Here is a 26,907-nt window from a genome sequence, read left to right as displayed (position 1 = left end):
AGTACCATCCCTTACAAAGAGACCATGAATTATATTATGCTTTCTTATGACCAAGGTCTGAAGGTGAAAAAATCTAGTATTCTTGTCTCCATGTATGACCCACTTCTCTCTGAATTTTTGGTGCCATATAATTCTTCTTGCATCAAAATTCTGTTATAATCATCATTCATCTTCTTTTCCTTCAACCGAAGAAAAGGAACATCATTAACTTCTAACTATCTTTGGATGTCATTAATCTAGGCCCCAAGACTTCTTTTTTTCATAAAAATATTACCAAAAGTCTTTAAGTTGAAATCTAATGAGACCCTTTTAAATCGTAAGAAAAGGGCGAGCACTTTTATGTTTAGGAGCACCTAAACATCTCACTAGAAGAGGGCAATGATCCGAATGTAGCCTGCTAAGAATTTCTGAAAAAGCTTCAGGAAATTAAGTAAGCCAAAATTCATTAATGAGAATCCTGTCTAGTTTCTTGGCAACATCTCTTCCATTTTGAACATGTCTGTACCAAGTATAATTCCTTCAAGTAGTCTTCATTTTCATAAAACCACAATCATCCACCACCGAAGCAAAGAGATCAGATTTATTATTTAAAAAATACAATTATTTCTCTTTGAAGGTCTCAAAATTTCATTGTAGTCTTCCAAAGCTAACCAAGGTCCATCATAAACAGATACAAGATGAGATAAGTGATCCTAAAGATGGGTTCTCATGTTGAATTGAGGACTTCCATAAATGACACTGCATCTCCAAGATGAACTTTTCCAAACATCCACAGTAACACATTGATCATACAACTCAATTATATTACAGGTAACATTAGAAACAGAAAAAAAAAAAACCAAATGCCCCCTTTTATGACCTACTGCCTCCACAATACCCACAGCATGAAATCCTAAACTATCCCAAAAATTTTCCAAATTTTTTAACAATGTATGAGTCTCTAAAAGAATGAAAAAAGAAGGTTGATAAATTCTTACCAAATTTTTGGAATGAACTCGAGCCATCTTGTTTGATGCACCCCTTACATTCCAAGCTATAATGTTAAAGCTATACATAAACACCCAAAAGAAAATTAGAGGAAAACCCTTTCTCAACAATCTGTTGAGGATTTTTTGATATCCTCATCACGAGCTTGAAGCCCGAATCCTTGTACAATTGTATTCGTTCTACCACCATTATTTTTAATTTTTGGTGAAGTTTGAAGAGAGGCTGGTCGACGGCATTTTCTGACCACACTTGAAAATGGAGAACGTGCTGAAAAGGTGCTACTGTTTGTACCAAAGCCCCCTCAAGAATAGGGGAGTACTTGTTCTTGCAATCTGTCTTCAAAGAGGCCTGCAAGATAGAGCCTTTCTTAACATGAGAATCGGAATTCTCAAGAGTTGTTGCTTGTTTTTTGTTTTTATTTTGGGCTGAAGCACTTAAGCCAACTTTAAAACCCATCTTCTTTTTACCCTTTCTTATCACATTAGTCCATCTTTCTTCATGATCATTCACAACACTGCCTACGTGATTCACTTCATGATTCTTATTCAAAACTTCCTCCAGAAAATCAGGGATTGGCTTATCTTCAATAATCGTCCCATAATTTTGGCCAAATTCAAAAAGTTTCTGTTTTTGAGTTGCCAACTTTTTTGAATTTTCTTCTAGCAAAACATGCTTCATTATATCATCACCATGTTCTCCCTTATTTCCAATCTCCACTTCATTAACAACTGGAGCCGGCTTAGATTCCATATTAACTATAACACACTAACATGCAAATTCTTATACTCGAGTCATAAGTTAATGATAATAAGGTGGTACGACTCTCAAGATGAATTTATAATACATAAAATGAAGTAAAATAAAATCACGAATTGGGAGCACTCACGTATCGATAAAAATGAAAGATAAAGCGCGATCGGAAAGCATAAATAAATAAAACTTTAAGGTAGAATAGAATAAAGACAATATATATACATATCAACATAAGTAAATAGCCACTAGTCGCGACCTGCGAAGTTTAGGCCGACTAGGGTTATAGAAATAAAAACCAATTGACAACAATATTTTCCTCATCTCTCCCAAAATATACATCAAGGCCTCTATAGGAAAGTTCCAAAAGAAATAAATACATACATATGAGTTTTTCAAAATAAGTGTGGAGAGATTCTAAACAAGATATAAACAGAAGTCTAGTAAGCTTCGTCATCTCTTAGATGAACCATAACTCACTGCAGAGCTCCAGGACCTACATTTGAAAAACAATAGATATATATACAGAATGAGAATCCTCGACCCATAGGTTCCTAGTACGGTAAAAGTGCCAAATAGATAGTATATAAGGCAACACGAACTCACTAAGCAATCTTAAACTCCATACCTCATCATATCCATCCTAAGTTCTTATTAATCCATATTTTGGCAAATATTATAAGGGAGTCTAAATTAAACTTAACATTTCTCATACTTCCACCACTCTCCAATAGAATAAATCCAAAACCTAACCCAGCTCTCAAATAATCCGACTTAGTAACCCTATCTCAACATATTAACTTTTTGCTCGTAGCAAGTGGAATCACTCCACTGCATCAACCCAGGAGGCTCAAATCATCCCATTAAACATTTACCTTTATTATTCAACCATTTCGTCATTCCATCTCAACAAGGACAACCCTCAGCGCCAACCGACACCAGCATGAGGGACCTCTCAGTTATACAGACACAAGCAATGCAAACAAGGAATACACAAGTAGATTCAAGTAAGGCAAGTAGCACTTAATCATGTAAGATATACAATTAGGCAAATGATACAATTAAGCAAACCCAAACAAATAAAAAATATGCAAATGATATATGCCTGTCCTATGACTGATGATATCATCTGTCGGTTATACAGCGAAATCCAACATGTCCAGAGCAAGTGAAATTACTCCACTGCATCTATCCAGATATGTATATCTGGCAAACAGAATCACTCTGCTGTAGCAAGTGAAATCACTCCACTGCAAGTAAATCATTTTCATAGGCAAGTAGAATCACTCTACCGCAGCAAGTGGAATCCCTCCACTGCAAGTAAATAATTTTCAAAAGCAAGTAGAATTACTTTGCTGCGGCAAGTGAAATCACTCTACTGCAAGTAAATCATTTTCAAAAGTAAGTAGAATCACTCTACTATGGCAAGTGGAATCACTCCACTACAAGTAAATCATTTTCAAAATCATTCCATTCATAGCTCAATCATAATCAATCGTTCATCACCTCTTAACATTATAATCACTCCCATCATATCTTAATCAAATTCATTCATTCCTATCTCTCAATATCATTCAACCATTTTACCATTCATCATCCCATTATCCCTTATCATCCATTACTTCACAATTTGTTCATCTCTTATCAATTCACCAACTTATTTGTTTAATTCTTGTTTCTAACTCCTCCATCCTCAATTACACCGGCTCTAGACTCTTATCGGGATTTATAAATTTTAGAAGGCTCGAGGAATTGTTGAGAGCTTAAAAATTTACTTTTCAGAAAAATAGGGGTGGTCGCGTACACATGCACATGTTCGCGTACGCATAAGCATAATTTTTTAAAACTCATGTACACAGACCACCTTTGCGTACGCGGTAGGTTCGGGTAGTGGGTCTTGCTTGCGTACGCATGACCTACGTCGCGTACACATAAGCGTCATTTTGACAAAATCGGCGTATGCAGCCCGTGTTTGTGTATGCATGGGCATTGGCAGAGACCAACTCTCATGTACACGCGACAGTACTCGCGTACGCATGGCATATCAGACTAGGAAAAAGCTTATATACTCCAGAAACCAGTTTTTCAGCCCAAATTTCAAACCTTCATATCTTTTTCCACAAAATTCTTTTTTCAACCATTCTTGAACTGTTATAAAGATCGATAAATGAATTTTCATAAAAATATAGTTTTGAAAAATTTCTAACTCTTAGGACCGAGTTACGACCTGTCGAAGTTGGCCAAAAATTAGTTTTAACCAAAAATAGTATTTGCCAACTTTTCCAAATAGTTCACAAGCCCCCCAAAACCAAATCAATTCACATATTCACACTCAACCAAATTCAACACTACTTCATCTACACATTTCAACTCAAATTGATATACTTCACACCTCAAATCCTCAATTTATATTACCTTATCAATCATTCCAATTTCTACACATTCAATACCAAGTTTTTCATTCAAACTCATGCATCATCACACAATTCAATCACCACTTACCCTTATCTTTTCTTGGCCTCCGGCCCAATATTCATCAATTTAATACATAATTCATAAATACATTATCACCATCCAAATCATCAAACTCTACAACATATTAACTATGCATAATCACACAATCCTCATCCAAATCATCAATCACCACAACACATCATCTGCACATATCAAATTCCAACTAAATACACAATTGAAACTTAATCCTAAAGGGCATCTAGCCTAGAATTTCACATTACATTATACGGTATTTAAATGAAACTTAAACCGTATCTCTTAGAGGACAAAATCAAACCTTTTACTTGTGAATCTCCACTCCAAATCTCACCTAAAAGCTTCACAAGCTAATTGCAAGTTCCTAATATGTATCCAAAATCATCCAACACTTTAATATACACAATTTCATACATACATCAACCTAGGGTTCATGAAACTTCATAAATCACAAGGTTTTGGGAATATCTTACCTTAACCCATGGAAATGGTTGATGAAATTCACCAAAAGCTCATACTAGAGCACCCCTAAACAACCAAAATCGCAAGCTTTCCTCAAAACCCAAATCAAAACACGAATTGAAAGGGAAAAATGAAACTGGGAAGAGGACTTCAAAATACTCACCACAATACATAGATAGAATTGAAGAGCTCAATGAGAGCTTCACGTGACCATAAACGTCTTGTCAATCAGAGCTCCGAATCAAAAGTTATGGAGCTTTAAAGATCAAAGGGGGTTAGGGTTTGTGTTCTTCTTTCTCTCTTCCTCCAATCCGTGTCTCTCTCATAAAAAGGGGGGAAGTGTGTTTATGTTGTACTGAAATGGGTCATTATATAGTGTGGGCTTGGGCCACTTGGGCTTGGTTCACTCTGTTTAGCCTGTTGGCCCAATTTTAGGCCAAAATCTTTAAGATTAGTATTTTAATTCGCATTTTAAATATTTTTACTTTCCCAAATCATAAATTCTAAATTTTTAACCCTCTTCACTCATAATTAATTTTCTCAGTTACAGTACCGGACAGTCTAAGCCGGTACTGCCAGCTAAATTTTCAATACGCGTCCTTACGCATTTTTCCGCAGAAAAGTACATTTTCTCACTCGGAATAATCCTCCGAATCCAATTATCATATTTAAATTTTCAAATTATGATTCTAAATTTTTTCACTTCCATCGGCTCATATTTAATTAATTATTTATTTAATTTTTGTTTAATCAGAGTTTTATATCCCACCCACCTAATTAAAAATTTTGCCCACAAAATTTGGACCACAAAAAGAAAACAAAATTTTGGATTAAACCACCATTAAAAGTTTTTTCAATTTTAACTATCCTTACACCATTTATTCTATTATCCTTCAATAGCAATTCAAATACCCATTTACAATTTATTTCAACACCAATTCAAATTTCTATTTACATTATTCATTCTTATCTATAATGCCATAATCTATCCGAATTCAAGTCTACGCTCTCATCCGTTTCACTCTTAACCTCCTCTAGGTCTTTCCCAATAGTTAATCCAACATTAAGTTTACGCCGCCTTTTTGAAATCTCCCGTAACTCCCGATTGAAATCTTAAATTAAAATTTCCAAAACTCTTCAAATCCTTACCAAAAGTTGACGGAGTCTCCTCTAAGCCAAAATTTACCACCCTTCGCAGGTTCCCTGAATTTAATCGCAACATGAACTCATCATTTCAATTCAACATTTTTGAATTCGTCATTTAAAAATAATCGTTACCAATTTCAATCTAAAACCAAATCCAACGTATTCAGCACACACTTATCATACAATTCATTTACCCACTTACAATCATTTTCACAACCTATTCAAAATCAATCTAATCTTACAACTACAATCAAACTTAATTACTGGGAAATCACCATTTATATTAACCGACTAAATCCTTAGAGTATTCAAGTCTAAGATATTTCTAATCACCTCCTACTACTCTTCATTGCCATTATCCTATGTCAACACTCCCGCAAGGTTCTGCTGCGTCAATATAATTTTCATCTACTAAGAATCCAATCATTCATCCTTAAGTACTAAACCATAACTTAACATAATAGATAATTACTAAATTCTATTTATGACAACTAAAATCAAATGCTACTCAATGTCAAACATAGTCAAATTCGAGCCTAATTCATGCTCTACCTACCCCAACACTTAACAACTCACCATCTATTCAATGTTATCCCAAGACACCATATACTCTGCTAATACATCCAACTTCAAATGCTAATTTTGGCACCTTTATTCCTGAATTAATAACTTATCAATTGTATAATGCAGTTAACACTTTTATCATGAATCTATCATTTACCTCTGACCAAAGTCTCTGATCCATCAGCCTCACCCGCCATCACAGCATACACGTGACCCTGTTGTTGGGCTCTACCAGCATTTCAGTTGGCCTTCTCGGGATAGTTCCATGCCATGTGACTAGCTCCTCTACAATAGTAACACAATCCTAATTCAGCTCTACATAGAGTGTTCAGGTGATAACTTTCACACCTCCTACAAGTCAAATCATTCTGAGGTTACTTTCCATATCTCCTTCTTGATGATTGTCGTTATTGTTGTTCCTCCAGAAGTTATTTTGGCCTTGCTGAGGCTATTGGTTGTAACCTCTCCTCTTAAAATCCTGACCGTTGGGACAAAATATCTCGCACTCTCCCGGTATACATGCCAGAGGCAAAATTGTCCCAGATCCATCTAGTTGATTCTCTAACTTGCCTATCCAGATTGTAATCCACAAACTTTAATTGAAAGTCATGAGTGATAGGAGAATAAAGATTTTGAAGGTTCCAAGTGCCATTGTATCAAATATCATAGATGCACAACTCAAAGTCAGAAATATGTACATAAAGAAGGTCATCAGCTAGTCGATTACCATTTTGCCATTTATCAAATTAGAAAGACTGAGATAAAGGTCCAATGCACTAAAAAAAAAACCCCTCCTTGAGAAGTTGAGCAGCTTAGTATATCCCTTTCCAAACTTGGGATGAGTTCTGATGAAGAGGCAAATAACCATCGCTACCATTCTTCATATATTTTGCTAACATGATCTGCACCCATAGTTTCTTCTTGCAATGGAACAATTGACAAACAAGCTTACCCGAAAGAACAATATTCGCACAAAAAGGATCTCGAATTTTCAATCCCCCAAATGTCTTTGGTATTACCACATTATTCCAATTAATAAGAGATAAACATCTTTCCTCTGTTTGCCCCTTCCAAATGAATTTTCGGGTCATAGATGTGATTCTTTTACACACCCAACTAGCAAAGAGAGAGACCTGCATATGATAAGAAGGAATTGCTGATGCCACTGAGTTGATTAGATAAACTCTTCCTACTCTGTTCAAAGTTCTCCCTTTTAAATTTGCAAGCTGACTTCTAATTTTTCCTAAGATGTTGAAAAAAGTTGATCTGAAAACTCTAGCATGATTCAGATTCACTCCTAGATATTTGTCCAAGTCTTGCGCAAACCGAATGGAGAAGATACCTGAAAAAATATATCCTTTATACGACTAGTGACATTTTTGGACTAAAGTGCTCTTGATTTTTCAAGGTTAACTTTCATCCATGAAGCCTTACAAAAGTTGTGAAGAGCATTCATAAACATCTGGACCTGTGACTTCTTCGCTTTGCAAAGTAAAAGCAGATCATCGTCAAATATTAAGTGTAAAACTCTTGGTCCCCCACTTGAGACCGCTACTGACTACTAATCACCCTCCTTAACTAGACGAGAAATATGACATACACGACGCTCCAGACAAAGAACAAAAAAATAAGGGGATATAGGATCCCCTTGTCTAAGCCATCTCTGAGGAGTGAAACTCTCCAATATACTACCATTCCAAAGAATAGATAAGGAAGATGCATGAACATAAGTCATTATTAAATTAATGGTTACCTGAGGGAAGCCAAGTTTTTCTAAAGTCCTCTCCAAAAACTTCCAGTCCACTCTATCATAAGCTTTTTCAAGGTCAATCTTAAAAGCCAAAGTACCTTTTCTGAATTTAGTTTGTTTCATGGAATGCAAAATTTTCTGTGCAATAATAATGTTTTCCGAAGAACCTCTACCAGGGATAAGTCTCCTTGCAATAGGCCAATAATCTCAGTGAGGAAGGGACAAATGTAGTTCACAAAAACTTTAGTGATAGTTTTGTAAATCACATTGCAGAGACTTATCGGCCTGAAATCCTTCAAAAACGTTGGGCAGTCCACTTTTGGAATCAAAACTATTAGAGTTTCAACAATACTAAGATTGATTGGTTTATAACGGTAGAGTTTCTACACTCCATAGATTAAGGTGTGGAGCTCTGCTGTTCCTCAAAGATTAATGCAAGTACTACTGTTTTCTATTCAATTCTTCTTATTTCTCTTCTAAGATATCCATTCGCACCCAAGAACGTGATGAAGGTGATGATTATGTGTGACGCTCATCATCCTTCTCCCTTATGAACGCGTGCCTGACAAACACTTCTGTTCTACATGAATTAAGCTAGAATGAATATCTCTTAGATCTCCTAACCAGAATCTTCGTGGCGTAAGCTAGAATGATGGCGGCATTCAAGAGAATCCGGAAGGTCTAAACCTTGTCTGTGGTATTCCGAGTAGGATTCTATGATTGAATGACTGTGACGAGCTCCTAACTCGCGATTGCAGGGCGTTAGTGACAGACGCAAAAGGATAGTAAATCCTATTCCAGCATGATCGAGAACCGACAGATGAATAGCCGTGCCGTGACAGGGTGCGTGAGCATATTATTCACTGAGAGGATAAGATGAAGCCATTGGCAAGGGTGATGCCTCCAGACGATTAGCCGTGCCGTGACAGGGCATTGGATCATTTTCCCGTGAGATGACCGAAAGTAGCCATTGACAGTGGTGATGTATCACATAAAGCCAGCCATGGAAAGGAGTAAGACTGATTGGATGAAGATAGCAAGAAAGCAGAGGTTCAGAGGAACAAAAAGCATCTCCAGTCGCTTATCTGAAATTCCTACCAATGAATTACATAAGTATCTCTATCCCTATTTTACTATATAATATTCGAAAACACCATTATCACTTTATATCTGCCTGACTGAGATTTACAAGGTGACCATAGCTTACTTCATACCAACAATCTCCGTGGGATTCGACCCTTACTCACGTAAGGTATTACTTGGACGACCCAGTGCACTTGCTGGTTAGTTGTATCGAAGTTGTGACAATTATGAATTAAGATCAGAGCACCAAGCTTTGGAGCCATTACCAGGATTTGTTCGAGCCTGGAGATCACAATTTCGTGCACCAAGTTTTTGGGCGCCGTTGCCGGGGATTGTTCGTGTTTGGACAACTGACAGTTCATCTTGTTGCTCAGATTAGGTAATTTTCTTTTTGTTTTCTTTTCAAAAATTTTTCGAAAAACTCTTTCAAAAATTTTCTCCTTTGTTTTCGAAAAAAGTTTTCAAAAAAAAATGTTTTCAAAAATAAATTATTCTATGGCTTCAGAATTTTTAAGAATGAATTCTAGTGTTTCATGAAGCATGTTGAAGCCTATCTGGCTGTAAAGCCATACCCAAACTGTTTTGGGATTGGCCTTCAACTAATCACCTCAGTGGAGCCATGCCCAATTCTTTTGGATAGGGCATGTTAGGCTTGTCATGTCTGAATTACACTCATATTTTTATTAAAGCTTGGCTGGCTATTAAGCCATGCCTGACCCTTTGATTGGAGCTTTAAGACTAACATGGCGAGATTCTTGGAATTCATATTAAAAATTTTGAAATCCTTATTTTTGTTTTTCAAATAATTTTCGAAAAAAAATACAAAAAAAATTAGAAAATCATAAAAATAAAAAATATTTTGTGTTTCTTGTTTGAGTCTTGAGTCATGTTATAAGTTTGGTGTCAATTGCATGTGCATCTTGCATTTTTTGAAAATTTCATGCATTCATAGTGTTCTTCATGATCTTCAAGTTGTTCTTTGTCAGTCTTCTTGTTTGATCTTGATGTTTTCCTTGTTTTGTGTCTTTTCTTGTTTTACATGTACATTTTTTATTTATTAGAGTCTAAACATGAAAGATTTCTAAGTTTGGTGTCTTGCATGTTTTCTTTGCATTAAAAAAATCTTTTCAAAAATATGTTCTTGATGTTCATCATGATATTCACGGTGTTCTTGGTGTTCATCTTGACATTCATAGCATTCTTGCACACATTCATAGTTTTGATCTAAAATTTCTATGCATTGCATTATTTTTCTTGTTTTTCTCTCTCATCATAAAAATTCAAAAATAAAAAAAATATCTTTCCCTTTTTCTCTCATCAAATTCGAAAATTTGGATTGACTTTTTCAAAAATTTTTAAAATCAAGTTGTTTCTTATGAGTCAAATCAAATTTTCAATTTGAAAATCTTATCTTTTTCAAAATCTTTTTCAAAAAAAATCAAATCTTTTTCAAAATTATTAGTTATTTCCGAAAATTCCAAAAATATTTTTCAAAAATCTTTTTCTTATTTTTATATAAAATTTTCGAAAATAACATAATCAATTAATGTTTTGATTCAAAAATTTGAAGTTTGTTACTTGCTTGTTAAGAAAGATTCAAACTTTAAGTTCTAGAATCATATCTTGTGATTTTTTATGAATCAAGTCATTAATTGTGATTTTAAAAATCAAATCTTTTTCAAAACTAATTTCAATCATATCTTTTCAAAAATATCTTCTTATCTTATCTTTTTCAAAAATATCTTTTCAAAATATCTTTTCTAACTTCCTAACTTCTTATCTTTTCAAAATTTGTTTCAACTAACTAACTAACTTTTTGTTTGTTTCTTAACTTTTTCAAAACTACCTAACTAACTCTCTCTCTCTAATTTTCGAAAATATCTTCCTTTTTTTTTAAAAATTTCTTTTTTAATTAAACTAATTGTTTTTATTTTTATTTTTGATTTCAAAAATTTTCGAAAAAAAATACTAAACATTTTTCAAAAACTATTTTCAAAAATCACTAACTCTTTTTCAAAATAATTTTCGAAAATTATCCCCCCCCATCTTATTCTATTTATTCATTCATATCCTAACATCTCATCTCACATCTCTAGCCTCCTCACAGTTGTGTTTCTTCCATTATATTACATTCTTTGTCTCCCCCTCTTCTTCTACTCACACAGGGATCCCTATAATGTGGTATAAAGGATCTCTATTATTATTATTATTATTTTTCTGTGCCTTCTTCTTTGTCATATGAGCAAGAGCAAGGATAAGAACATTCTTGTGGAAGCAGATCCAGAACCTGAAAGGACTCTGAAAAGAAAATTAAGAGAAGCTAAATTACAACAATCCAGAGATAACCTTTCAGAAATTTTCGAACAGGAAGAGGAGATGGCAGCCGAAAATAATAATAATGTAAGGAAGATGCTTGGTGACTTTACTGCACCTAATTCCAATTTACATGGAAGAAGCATCTCCATTCCTGCCATTGGAGCAAACAACTTTGAGCTGAAACCTCAGTTAGTTTCTCTGATGCAGCAGAACTGCAAGTTTCATGGACTTCCATCTGAAGATCCTTTTCAGTTCTTAACTGAATTCTTGCAGATATGTGATACTGTTAAGACTAATGGAGTAGATCCTGAAGTCTACAGGCTCATGCTTTTCCCTTTTGCTGTAAGAGACAGAGCTAGATTATGGTTGGATTCTCAACCCAAAGACAGCCTGAACTCTTGGGATAAGCTGGTCACGGCTTTCTTAGCCAAGTACTTTCCTCCTCAAAAGCTGAGCAAGCTTAGAGCTAATGTTCAAACCTTCAGACAGAAAGAAGGTGAATCCCTCTATGAAGCTTGGGAAAGATACAAACAGTTGACCAAAAAGTGTCCTTCTGACATGCTTTCAGAATGGACCATCCTGGATATATTCTATGATGGTTTATCTGAGTTATCAAATATGTCATTGGATACCTCTGCAGGTGGATCCATTCACCTAAAGAAAACGCCTGCAGAAGCTCAAGAACTCATTGACATGGTTGCTAATAACCAGTTCATGTACACTTCTGAAAGGAATCCTGTGAGTAATGGGACGCCTATGAAGAAGGGAGTTCTTGAGGTTGATACTCTGAATGCCATATTGGCTCAGAATAAAATATTGACTCAGCAAGTCAATATGATCTCTCAGAGTCTGCATGGAATGCAAGCTGCATCCAACAGTACTCAAGAGGCATCTTCTGAAGAAGAAGCTTATGATCCTGAGAACCCTGCAATAGCAGAGGTAAATTACTTAGGTGAACCTTATGGAAACACCTATAACTCAACATGGAGAAATCATCCAAATTTCTCATGGAAGGATCAAAAGCCCCAACAAGGCTTTAATAATGGTGGAAGAAACAGGTTTAGCAATAGCAAGCCTTTTCCATTATCAACTCAGCAACAGACAGAGAACTCTGAACAAAATGCTTCTAATTTAGCAAATCTAGTCTCTGATCTATCTAAGGCCACTATAAGTTTCATGAATGAAACAAGGTCTTCCATTAGAAATCTGGAAGCACAAGTGGGCCAGCTGAGTAAAAGGATCACTGAAATCCCTCCTAGTACTCTCCCAAGCAATACAGAAGAGAACCCAAAAGGAGAGTGCAAGGCCATTGACATAAGCACCATGGCCGAACCTGTAAGGGAAGGAGAGGACGTGAATCCCAAGGAGGAAGACCTCCTGGGACGTTCAGTGATCAATAAGGAGCTTCCCTCTGAGGAATCAAAGGACTCTAAGGCTCATCTAGAGACCATAGAGATTCCATTGAACCTCCTTATGCCCTTCATGAGCTCTGATGAGTATTCCTCTTCTGAAGAGAATGAGGATGTTACTGAAGAGCAAACTGCCAAGTTTCTTGGTGCAATCATGAAGCTGAATGCCAAATTATTTGGCATTGATACTTGGGAAGTTGAACCTCCCTTGTTCATCAATGAACTAAGTGATCTGGATCAACTGATATTACCTCAGAAGAGACAGGATCCTGGAAAGTTCATAATACGCTGTACCATAGGCACCATGATCTTTAAGGCTCTGTGTGACCTTGGTTCAGGAATAAACCTCATGCCCCTCTCTATAATAGAGAAACTGGGAATCTATGGGGTGCAAGCTGCTAAAATCTCACTAGAGATGGTAGACAGCTCAAGAAAACAGGCTTATGGACAAGTAGAAGATGTATTAGTAAAGGTTGAGGGCCTTTACATACCTACTGATTTTATAGTCCTGGATACTGGAAAGGAAGAGGATGAATCCATCATCTTAGGAAGACCTTTCCTGGCCACAGCAAGAGCTGTGATTAATGTTGACAGAGGTGAAATAGTCCTTCAATGGAATGAGGACTCCCTTGTGTTTAAAACTCAAGGATCTCCCTCTGCAACCATGGAGAGGAAGCAGAAAAAGCTTCTCTCAAAGCAGAGTCAACCAGAGCCCCCACAGTCAAACTCTAAGTTTGGTGTTGGGAGGCCACAACCAAACTCTAAGTTTGGTGTTGAACTCCCATATCCAAACTCTAAGTTGGTGTTGGAGAGTCTCAACAAAACTCTGCACATCTGTGAGGCTCCATGAGAGCCCACTGTCAAGCTATTGACATTAAAGAAGCGCTTATTGGGAGGCAACCCAATTTTTATTTATCTAACTATATTTTCCTTAGTTATATGTCTTTGTAGGTTCATGATCATGTGGAGTCACAAAATAAATATAAAAATTAAAAACGGAATCAAAAACAGCAGAAGAAAAATCACACCCTGGAGGAGCATCTGTCTGGCGTTCAAACGCCAGAACAGAGCATAGTTCTGGCGCTGAACACCCAGAATGGGAGCATCCTGGCGCTGAACGCCCAGAACAAGCATGGTTCTGGCGTTCAACGCCAGAAATGGCAGCAAAGGGGCGTTGAACGCCCAAAATGGGCACCAACCTGGCGCTGAACGCCCAGAGTTGTGTGCAAGGGCATTTTACATGCCTAAATTGGTGCATGGATGTAAATGCCTTGACACCTCAGGATCTGTGGACCCCACAGGATCATCTCAGGATCTGTGGACCCCACAGGATCCCCACCTACCTCATCATCTCTCTTTCCATTCATGATCATCCCTTCTTTTTTTCCATTTACCACTCACATCCATACACCCACTACCTTCAAAAAGTCAACATCTCTCTCCCACCCAATCCCACCCATATGGCCGAATACACACTTCCATCCATCTCCTCCATATCTTCTTCTTATTCTTCTATTCTTTCTTCTTTTGCTCGAGGGCGAGCAACATTCTAAGTTTGGTGTGGTAAAAGCATAGCTTTTTTGTTTTTTTTCATAACCATTGATGGCACCTAAGGCCAGAGAAGCCTCTAGAAAGAGGAAAGGGAAGACAAAAAGCTTCCATCAAGGGTCTATAGCTCAGTGGTAGAACATTTGACTGCAAATCAAGAGATCCCTGAGATACCTCAGGGGATACATTTTCTTCCACACAATTATTGGAAGCAACTAAGGGTGGAACATCAAGAGTACTCTATCATCCTTCATGAAATCAGAGAAGATCCAAAAGCAATGAAGGAGGAGCAGCAAAGACAAGGAAGAGACATAGAAGAGCTCAAGGACATCACTAAGGTGGATTCATTCCTTGTTCTTATTTCTTCTGCTTTTCGTTTTCTATGTTATGTGCTTATCTATGTTTGTGTCTTCATTACATGATCATTAGTAGTTAGTAAATTTGTCTTAAAGTTATAAATGTCCTATGAATCCATCACCTCTCTTAAATGAGAAATGTTTTAATTCAAAAGAACAAGAAGTACATGAGTTTCGAATTTATCCTTGAACTTAGTTTAATTATATTGATGTGGTGACAATGCTTCTTGTTTTCTAAATGTATGCTTGAACAGTGAATATGTCTTTTGAAGTTGTTGTTTAAGAATGTTAAATATGTTGGCTCTTGAAAGAATGATGACTAGGAGACATGTTATTTGATAGTATGAAAAATCATAAAAATGATTCTTAAAGCAAGAAAAAGTAGCAAAGAACAAAGCTTGCAGAAAAAAAAAATTAGGCGAAAAAAAAATAGAAAGAAAAAGAAAAAGCAAGCAGAAAAAGCCAAAAGCTCTTAAAACCAAGAGGCAAGAGCAAAAAGCCAATAACCCTTAAAACCAAAAGGCAAGGGAAAATAAAAAGGATCCCAAGGATTTGAGCATCAGTGGATAGGAGGGCCTAAAGGAATAAAATCCTGGTCTAAGCGGCTAAACTAAGCTGTCCCTAACCATGTGCTTGTGGCGTGTAGGTGTCAAGTGAAAACTTGAGACTGAGCGGTTAAAGTCAAGGTCCAAAGCAAAAAAAGAGTGTGCTTAAGAACCCTGGACACCTCTAATTGGGGACTTTAGCAAAGCTGAGTCACAATCTGAAAAGGTTCACCCAATTATGTGTCTGTGGCATTTATGTATCCAGTGGTAATACTGGAAAACAAAGTGCTTAGGGCCACGGCCAAGACTCATAAAGAAGCTGTGTTCAAGAATCATCATACTGAACTAGGAGAATCAATAACACTATTCGAAATCTGAAGTTCCTATAGATGCCAATCATTCTGAACCTCAATGGATAAAGTGAGATGCCAAAACTATTCAAGAGGCAAAAAGCTATAAGTCCCGCTCATATGATTGAAGCTCTGTTTCACTGATAGTTTGGAATTTATAGTATATTCTCTTCTTTTTATCCTATTTGATTTTCAGTTGCTTGGGGACAAGCAACAATTTAAGTTTGGTGTTGTGATGAGCGGATAATTTATACGCTTTTTGACATTGTTTTTAGTATGTTTTTAGTAGGATCTAGTTACTTTTAGGGATGTTTTCATTAGTTTTTATGTTAAATTCAAATTTCTGGACTTTACTATGAGTTTGTGTGTTTTTTTGTGATTTCAGGTATTTTCTGGCTAAAATTGAGGGACTTGAGCAGAAATCAGATTCAGAGGTTAAAGAAGGACTGCTGATGCTGTTGGATTCTGACCTCCCTGCACTCAAAGTGAATTTTCTGGAGCTACAGAACTCGAAATGGTGCGCTTCTAATTGCGTTGGAAAGTAGACATCCAGGGCTTTCCAGAAATATATAATAGTCTATACTTTGGCCAAGAATAGACGACAAAAACTGGCGTTCAACGCCAGCTCTCTGCCCAAATCTGGCGTCCAGCGCCAGAAAAGGATCCAAAACCAGAGTTGAACGCCCAAACTGGCACAAAAATTGGCGTTCAACTCCACAAATGGCCTCTGCACGTGGAAAGTTAAGGCTCAGCCCAAGCACACACCAAGTGGGCCCCGGAAGTGGATTTATGCATCAATTACTTACTTATGTAAACCCTAGTGACTAGTTTATTATAAATAGGACCTCTTACTATTGTATTAGACGTCTTTTTGACCATCTTTGGTCTCAGTTTTAATCTTTTGATCATCTTAGGATCTTAGGACCATCTTTGGACGCCTGGTTCTTAGATCAGAGGGGCTGGCCATTCGGCCATGCCTGGACCTTTCACTTATGTATTTTTAATGGTAGAGTTTCTACACTCCATAGATTAAGGTGTGGAGCTCTGCTGTTCCTCAAAGATTAATGCAAGTACTACTGTTTTCTATTCAATTCTTCTTATTTCTCTTCTAAGATATCCATTCGCACCCAAGAACGTGATGAAGGTGATGATTATGTGTGACGCTCATCATCCTTCTCCCTTATGAACGCGTGCCTGACAAACACTTCTGTTCTACATGAATTAAGCTAGAATGAATATCTCTTAGATCTCCTAACCAGAATCTTCGTGGCGTAAGCTAGAATGATGGCGGCATTCAAGAGAATCCGGAAGGTCTAAACCTTGTCTGTGGTATTCCGAGTAGGATTCTATGATTGAATGACTGTGACGAGCTCCTAACTCGCGATTGCAGGGCGTTAGTGACAGACGCAAAAGGATAGTAAATCCTATTCCAGCATGATCGAGAACCGACAGATGAATAGCCGTGCCGTGACAGGGTGCGTGAGCATATTATTCACTGAGAGGATAAGATGAAGCCATTGGCAAGGGTGATGCCTCCAGACGATTAGCCGTGCCGTGACAGGGCATTGGATCATTTTCCCGTGAGATGACCGAAAGTAGCCATTGACAGTGGTGATGTATCACATAAAGCCAGCCATGGAAAGGAGTAAGACTGATTGGATGAAGATAGCAAGAAAGCAGAGGTTCAGAGGAACAAAAAGCATCTCCAGTCGCTTATCTGAAATTCCTACCAATGAATTACATAAGTATCTCTATCCCTATTTTACTATATAATATTCGAAAACACCATTATCACTTTATATCTGCCTGACTGAGATTTACAAGGTGACCATAGCTTGCTTCATACCAACAATCTCCGTGGGATTCGACCCTTACTCACGTAAGGTATTACTTGGACGACCCAGTGCACTTGCTGGTTAGTTGTATCGAAGTTGTGACAATTATGAATTAAGATCAGAGCACCAAGCTTTGGAGCCATTACCAGGATTTGTTCGAGCCTGGAGATCACAATTTCGTGCACCAAGTTTTTTATCAATAGTCTCCTAAGATGAACAATGGATTAAAACTGAGACCAAAGATGGTCAAAAAGACGTCTAATACAATAGTAAGAGGTCCTATTTATAATAAACTAGTCACTAGGGTTTACATAAGTAAGTAATTGATGCATAAATCCACTTCTGGGGCCCACTTGGTGTGTGCTTGGGCTGAGCCTTAACTTTCCACGTGCAGAGGCTATTTGTGGAGTTGAACGCCAGTTTTTGTGCCAGTTTGGGCGTTCAACTCTGGTTTTGGATCCTTTTCTGGCGCTGGACGCCAGATTTGGGCAGAGAGCTGGCGTTGAACGCCAGTTTTTGTCGTCTATTCTTGGCCAAAGTATAGACTATTATATATTTCTGGAAAGCCCTGGATGTCTACTTTCCAACGCAATTGGAATCGCGCCATTTCGAGTTCTGTAGCTCCAGAAAATTTACTTTGAGTGCAGGGAGGTCAGAATCCAACAGCATCAGCAGTCCTTCTTTAACCTCTGAATCTGATTTCTGCTCAAGTCCCTCAATTTTAGCCAGAAAATACCTGAAATCACAAAAAAACACACAAACTCATAGTAAAGTCTAAAAATTTTAATTTAACATAAAAACTAATGAAAACATCCCTAAAAGTAACTAGATCCTACTAAAAACATACTAAAAACAATGTCAAAAAGCGTATAAATTATCCGCTCATCAGTTTACCGGAGAAGGCTCTTTGAACTACTTTCCAAACATCAGCTCGGTTAAATTTCCAGTATTCTTTGAAAAAGAAAGCTTGAAACCCATCAGAACCAGGCGCTTTAAGAAGGCTCATATTAAAGATTGCAGATTTACTTCTTCAAACATGATAGGAGTAGTGAGCTTCCTACAAGCTTTCCCACTAAGCTGGGGTAACTAAAAATCACCAAGACAATCAACATCTATATTCTCATTATCACACAAAAGCTTTTTGAGAAAATCTTGAGTCTCATGTTGAAGAGTAGTTAGATCCATTTCCCAAGTACCATCCCTTACAAAGAGACCATGAATTATATTATGCTTTCTTTTGACCTAGGTCTGAAGGTGAAAAAATCTATTGTTCCTGTCTCCATGTTTGACCCACTTCTCTCTTGATTTTTGGTACCATATAATTCTTCTTGCATCAAAATTCTGTTATAATCATCATTCATCTTCTTTTCCTTCAACCAAAGAAAAGAACATCATTAACTTCTAATTGTCTTTGATATTATTAATCTGAGCCCCAAGAGTTCTTTTCTTCACAAAAATATTACCAAAAGTCTTAGAGTTAAAAATCTGACGAGACTTTTTGAATCATACGAAAAGGGCAAGCACTTTTCTATTTAGGAGCACCTAAACATCTTACTAGAAGAAGGCAACGATCCGAATGTAGCTTGCTAAGAATTTCTGAATAAACTTTAGGAAATTGAGTAAGCTAAAATTCATTAATGAAAATCATATCCAGTTTTTTGGCAACATCTCTTCCATTTTGAACCTATCTATACCAAGTATAATTTCTTTCAGTAGTCTTTATTTCCATAAAATCATAATCATCCACCACCGAAGCAAAGAGATCAGCTCTATTATTTAAAAAAACACAACTATTGCTCTCCGTAGGGCTTAAAATTTCATTGTAGTCTTCTAAAGCTAACCAAGGTCCTTCATAAAGAGATGCAAGATGAGATAAGTGATCCCAAAGATGAGTTCTCATGTTGAATTGAGGACCCCCATAAATGGCAATGCATCTCCAAGATGAACTTCCCTAAACAACATCCACAGTAACACATTGATCATACAACTCAATTATATTACAAATAATATTAGAAACAGAAGAAAGAAATCAAATTCCCTCTTTTATGACCTACTGCCTCCATAATACCCACCGCATGAAATCTGAAACCATTCCAAAAATTTTTCAGATTTTTTAACAATGTATGAGTCTCTACAAGAATAAAAAAAGACGGTTGATAAATTCTTACCAAATTTTTGCAATGAACTCAAGCCATCTTGTTTGATGCACTCCTTACAGTCCAAGCTATAATGTTAAAGCTATACATAAATACCCAAAAGAAAATTAGAGAGAAAACCCTTTCCTCAATAATCTATTGAGGACTTTTTGATGTCTTCATCACGGGCTTGAAGCCCCAACCTTGTACGCTTGCATTCGTCCCACCACCATTATTTTTAATTTTCGGTGAAGCTTGAAGAGAGGTTGGTCGACGCCGTTTTCTGACCACACCTTAAAATGGAGAACGTGCTAAAAAGGAGCTGCTCTTTGTACCGAAGCCCCCTCAAGAGCAGGGGAGTACTTGTTATTGCAATTTGTCTTTAAAAAGGCTTGCAAGATAGAGCCTTTCTTTTTTTTCTTTGTGGTCATACAAACACACTCACACACCCACTCACATACATACTCTAACCTAGTGATTCGAACTTGTGTGGCTTTAGTTTGAGGCAAAAGATAGAGCCTTTCTTAACATGAGAATTGGACTTCTCAAGAGTTGTTGCTTGTTTTTTTTTTTAGGCTGAAGCACTCAAGCCAACTTTAAAGCCCACCTTCTTTTTGCACTTTCTTATCACATTAGTCCATCCTTCTTCGTGATCATTCACAACATTGCCTACGTGATTCACTTCATGATTTTCATGCAAAACTTTCTCCACAAAATCAGGGATTGGCTTATCTTCAATAACCGTCCCATGATTTTGGCCAAATTCAAAATCTTTCTGTTTTTGAGTCGTCGATTTTTTTTTTTTAATTTTCTTCTAACAAAACATGCTTCATTCTATCACCACCATGTTCTCCCTTATTTCCGATCTCCACTTCATCAACAACTGGAGACGACTTAGATTCCATATTAACTTTCTTCATGCATTCATGCTTATTATATCCATAACAGAAACAAACTTCACATATAAGATGAATACTCTCAAATTCAACTCAATATTCAACATCGTTCACCGCAATTTTCTTAATAACTGGCCGATCAAGATTAATCTGAATGCATGCCCATGCAAATTTTCCTCTTTTTGCATATTTGGTAGCAAAATCCACTTTGATAGGTTTACCTATAGCAGATGCAACGTGAAGCATAGCCTCTTTTTGATAACACCAGATAGGGAGTCCCATTCGAATCCATACAAGCGTAGATCCGAAGGAGCTCTCTCCATAATGGAATTCAGGTGTCCATGGCTTCACTGCAATATAGCTTCTAGCAATCAACCATGGCTCTCCAAGCAAAACTTCCTCACGGTCTTCCAAGGAATCAAATTTGACAAGAAAATAATCAAAACCCACGTCTAGAAGTTCATATCCCCTTTTAATCCTCCAAATTGCTGAAAGTTTGTGGTTCAAGGCTGTATAACTATCGTGCTTGTCCAAGACCTTAATAATAATGACTTCCATGTAAGGTTTCGTAAGTGCTTTAAGTGCTTCATCAATGAAAGTTACACACGGTGGCACATCATCCCCTTGACCATTTGACACAACGACCATCTTCTCCCCTGACAGAGATTTCGCTATCTCATATACCTTAGAGACTTTGGATCCCACCACTTTGTCTCTAAAAGAGACTTTAGATACAAGTGTCTGAATTTCTATGCTTTGTATTCTCACCCAGCTTAACCGTATTTTTTGATATATATCCTCCTTGAACACCGAATGCACCCAACCCCACACACTCCCCCTTATTACTACTTTCGACATGGCCGAAAATCTCACTGTGTTTCCCACTCTCATCCCTCATCAGAGCCCCGCTCTCGCCCGTCCTCCATTCATGTTCCTTCCTCCTTCAAAAAATATTGTTACTCAAAATTAATTCAGACGTGCCTTCCATTTATTATTTGTGTTACTGAAATGAACTTTCCCAAACTTTTCTAAAAGTTGAAAGATTAACGGCTAATAAACAAATATTTGGGACTAAAGTTACTCTAAAAGAGCTTGAGGAATGAGGACAAATAATTTGAGCAAAAATATTATGTCCACGCTGTATAAGCTACTAAATCAGTTATTATGTATTTTATACAATAAAATATTATTTATACACTAAAATCAATTATTACTATATATTTGTGTATAAATATATGTATTATAAAATTTATTTTCAATATGTATTTTATATTTTAACATGTATTTGTATTAATGACTGATTTTACTGACAAATTTTAATATATATCTAATATAATTATTTATATAAGTATTTGTGTTATTTAATTTATTTTTAATGTGTATTTTATACAAATAACTAATTTAATTGTTAATTTTTTGTGTATATATAGTATAATTGTAATTAAAGTTTTTACTATAAATATAAAAAAGCACAATTACAATATAAAATTTTATGTGAAAAAACTTTAAATTCGAGAAAAAAAAAATCACATTGATGCATACTTTGCAAATAATTGGGTCTTGAGCCAAGAGTGCACAACTCATCTAAATTGAAGCGCATAAAGAAACTTGGTTGTCGATTAAAAAGGTTGCTTAAGGTTTCATAATATGATATATAATTATATAGGGTAAAGTATACTTTTTGTCCTTAAAGTTTAATAAAAGTTTTAAAAATACCCCTAAGTTTTATTTTGTTTCAATTTTGTCCCAAAAGTTTTCGATTTGCATCAAATATACCCTTGACGGCTAAATTTTTAAAAAAATTTAAGACCAATCTAACAATAATACATGAAAATTATGCTTGATTTGCTTGTATTGAGAATTATTTTTATGAAATTGTTGTTAAATTGGTCTTAAATTTTTTGAAAAATTAGCCGTTAGGGGTATATTTAATGCAAATCGAAAACTTTTGGGACAAAATTAAAACAAAATAAAACTTAGGGGTATTTTTGAAACTTTTATAAAACTTTAGGGACAAAAAATATACTTTACCCAATTATATATATATATGGGTGTGCATGTATATGTGGTTGCTTAAGTAGAAAGACGCATACACTACTTTCCACTCCGAAAATAGGGTCTATGAACTCTCTCTTTCGTACACTTATTTGATGGCACTGCAGGGATGTGCTTATTGCATTGTCATATTTATATAGATCATTAGATTTAATTAGATAAAAATTAAGAGTTAATATAAAAATAGAGTATTAATAAATTTTAATAAATATAGAATATTTTAATATATAAATAAATACTTTAGATGATAATATTTTAATACGTAATACTTTAAATGACAACAAAATTTTTTATTTTTAAATAATTAAATATAAAACATATAAATACAAAAATATGAATATTTTTTATTTAATAAAATTAATTATTATACAATAAATTTTATAATATTAAAAATTATATTAAAATAAAATTTTAAACTATAACATAAAAATATAAAATAATTAAAATTTTATTTTATATCACTTGATAAATAATTAAATTATTATATTCAAAAATTTATTAATTAACTAATTTTGTTAAAGATATTATTATATAAAATAATTTTTCATTAAAATATTTCAAAAATATAATTTATTTAAAATATTATATATAATACATGAAAATATTAACCTTTTTCATTTTTTTCAGTTTTTTTTTTAAAAAACAGAATAAAAATAATATAATTCTAAATACATGTCTATCACATTATATATTTACTTATATTAATAAGACTTAAACTAATCAAACTTACATAATTAAAAATATAAAACATATAAATACAAAAAAATAAATATTTTTTATTTATTAAAATTACCATTTAAAGTTTCATATATATAATATTTAAAATTATATATTTATAATAAGATTATTTTTTATTTTTATTATTTTCAAATTTTTTATTGTTTTAGTTAAATTTTTTATTCTCTAACTCGACCAAATTTGTATATATATATATATATATATGAAAAATTAGTGTAAATGTCATAATATTTCTAAAATACTTTTTTTTTGTATTTATATGTTTTATATTTTTAATTACATAAGCTTGATTAGTTTAGGTCTTACTAATATAAGTAAATATGTAATATAATATACATGTTTTTAGAATTATATTATTTATTCTGTTTTAAAAAAAATAAAAAAAATAAAAAGGTTAATATTTTCATGTATTATATATAATATTTTAAATAAATTATATTTTTAAAATATTTTGATGAAAAATTATATTATATAATAATATCTTTAATAAAATTAGTTAGTTAATAAATTTTGAATATAATAATCTAATTATTTGTCAAGTAATATAAAATAAAATTTTAATTATTTTATATTTTTATGTTACAGTTTAAAATTTTATTTTAATATACTTTTTTAATATCATAAATTTTTTTTCATAATAATTAATCTTATTGAATAAAGAATACTCATATTTTTGTATTTATATGTTTTATATTTAATTATTTAAGAATAAAAGACTATGTTACCCTTTAAAGCATTGTGTATTAAAGTATTGCCATTTAAAGCATTTATTTATGTACTAGAATATTCTATATTTATTAAAGTCCATCAATGCTCTTCTTTCATGTTAGCCTTTAATTTTCATCTAATCAAATTTAATGGTCTATATAAATATGGCACATCCAATAAATACATAATTATTGTACTCGTTTTAGACATACCCAATTTAAATTGTTCAAATGATCAAACAATTATTATTCACATTCTCTAGTTTAACATTATGTTAGGTAGAAAGTCCTAGACAGTACACTCATATTTTATACACCCACTGTAAACCTCGGTTAAATTAGTAGATAATTAGTTAATAAATTAATTTTTAATAAGAAAGATTAGAAATGTAAAAATTATATCAAATTATGATAGAGCTCGACGAAACGAGAATTTTGACACCAATTTCAAAGAAAACGGTCTAAGATTGGACCGAACGGACCGAACCGATTGAACCAGACCCGAACCGGACCGTCGGTCCAACCGGACCAACTCATTAAATGAAGCCAAACTCCTTTCTCTCCCTCATTTGGCTGCAGCAGCGTGAATCGCTTCCAGGGAGGGGAGAATAGCGACGAAAGTTCCCGAACCTTTACGGTGAATTTCAAAATCCCGTAACTTCTCCATCCGAGCTCCAATCGCCGCACCATTTGCGGCCACGCGTTTACTGCATCGAGCTCTATATTTCTACCGGAACAATTTTACTGGTAACTTGTTTAATCACTCTCAGCCTTTTTTTCCCCCAATTTTCAAATTTTTAATGAGAAGGTTGAATTTCTTTGATTTCTGATGTTTTAGGATCCAATTAGCTTGAGGAAAATGTTCACTCTTGCTTATGTGAAGCTTGGGTAAGGCGAGGATACGATAATTTTATTTTAATTTCATTGAATTTGAGCTTTGAGTATTAAATTAGATATATATGTGTTATGAATGTGTATTAGGTTGTGAATAAATAATTGGAGCTTGAAATTGTGAATACTGGAACTTGGAGGAAGCGGATTAGTTGAGGTTTTGAGGGCTGTGTTCTTTTAGAAAAATTGTCTTGGAATAATACTTGGAAATCGGCTAAGGTATGGTTTAGGTTTCTTGCATTTAATATATAATGTTCTGTGAAAACTTAGGCTAGATGACCATAGGATAAGTTGGAATGCAGGTGTATATTTAATGTTTAGTAATTTGTCGATGAATATACTTGGTTGAAGTTTATTGGATAATTAGTTATTAATTTTGGATGGTGAATGTTGTTATGTTAATTTGGAGAGAATTATGGTTGAATGTTATTGTTTATGAACAGGGTTGGTATGGTGCTTGTTGATTAACTAATGATTTGGTGAATTATTGATTTGAGGTATTTTATGTTAGAAGCCTAGGATTAGTGAACTATGGTCCTTAGTTGAATTTTGGTTGTTGGATTTGAATATTGTATGAGTATAATTGTTGATCTAAGGTAGATTTATTGTGGTGACTGTTATGATGATGATGAAGGGTATGTTGAATTGAAAAGAAAGCAGGTTTGGACCCGAAAAGGGTGGCAAAGTCCGAGTTTTAGAGGAGATGCTGCCGAAATTTTATAAAAATTAGAGATTTTGTTTATATGATTATCTAAAAAGATTTATATTCAAAGGTTATATGGTTTGATTTAGAGTTATTAAGAAAATGAGCATGTTTTAAATTTGATTCATTTAGAAAAGAATGAATTATGTTTTGAATTGGAACTATTGATGGACGGAATGGGAGGTGTGATAATGAAGGATAAGGATTGAATATGATTGACGTATAATGATGAATGAGAAGCGATTGAGAATGATGTGGATGTTGATGAATTATAATTGAATTATTTATATGGCTTATGAATTTGAATAATCTGAGATACGAGATTCCCTGGATAAAGTGCCGTGGCTTGCCATCACGTGTACCAGGTTGAAAACTCGATACTCTGTTGACCCTACGACGTAAGTGTGACCGGGCACTATATAAATTCTCGGGAATGTTACCCCCATTGAGTAATATTGATTATTTGAGAAAAAGCTATGCATAGGACCTTATATCTTATGTGTGTGGCACCTTTACCATACTGAGAACCTCCGGCTCTCATTCCATACTATGTTGTTGTTTTCAGATGCAGGTCGGGAGCCATCTCGTTAGGCGTCTGGACTCTTAAAGCGGAGGGGTTACTGGATAGTATTGTTGTATAGTTTTGTTGTACAGTGATGTATATATATGTACTTAGCTTTCTTTCTGCATAACTTGTCCTTTTTGATCCTCTTAGATGTTTATGGAGAGCCAGGATTGTGTATATGTCCTTTTGGGTTTTGGATATGTATGTATATATGTGTAAATATTCTCCGGCCAGTCTTGACTTCGCAGGCTGAGTTAGGAGCTTGTTATTTTGTATCTTTGGCACTCTATTCCTACTTCTGTTATCTTATATTTGATAGTTATGGTTTTCTTAGCACGCAAGTTAACTTGTTCTTTGAGCGTTGCGCTTTTATCTCGCGATTTTTATTTCCCCTATTCTTCAAGGCTCCTAGTATATTATAATTCTTCTGCTATTATATGTACTCATTTTATTTTAGAAGTCATAATACCACACCACCTTCGTTTTACTACTTAAACATAAAATTTAATGTGATAGAATATTACACCCACACAACACAGTCACACACATTATCATAGATAATATGGGTTCTTAAACAACATCCAACTTCAACTGGAATTTGAACCTGATACACCCTTTTGCAAGGC

At 34.8% G+C, this 26,907-nt stretch overlaps 1 long non-coding RNA gene and 1 other non-coding gene across 2 annotated transcripts; one reads left to right on the top strand and one right to left on the bottom strand.

Annotated features, from left to right (window-relative positions):
- Window positions 1-12,004: 12,004 nt before the first annotated feature.
- LOC112731207 (small nucleolar RNA R71) lies at window positions 12,005-12,112 on the bottom strand. Its single transcript, XR_003166995.1, has one exon. It is a non-coding gene; the product is annotated as a small nucleolar RNA R71 (small nucleolar RNA).
- Window positions 12,113-24,688: 12,576 nt separating this feature from the next.
- On the top strand, window positions 24,689-26,622 carry LOC140176997 (uncharacterized). The gene is made up of 4 exons (XR_011868354.1): window positions 24,689-24,869; window positions 24,961-25,010; window positions 25,104-25,232; window positions 26,282-26,622. It is a non-coding gene; the product is annotated as an uncharacterized lncRNA (long non-coding RNA).
- Window positions 26,623-26,907: the final 285 nt, after the last annotated feature.

The sequence above is a fragment of the Arachis hypogaea genome, chromosome 12 (genome assembly GCF_003086295.3).
Source record: "Arachis hypogaea cultivar Tifrunner chromosome 12, arahy.Tifrunner.gnm2.J5K5, whole genome shotgun sequence".
In the NCBI taxonomy this organism is placed as follows: Eukaryota; Viridiplantae; Streptophyta; class Magnoliopsida; order Fabales; family Fabaceae; genus Arachis; species Arachis hypogaea.
The sequence above is the reverse complement of the archived record's forward strand: the minus strand, read 5'-3'. Positions and strand labels throughout refer to the sequence as shown.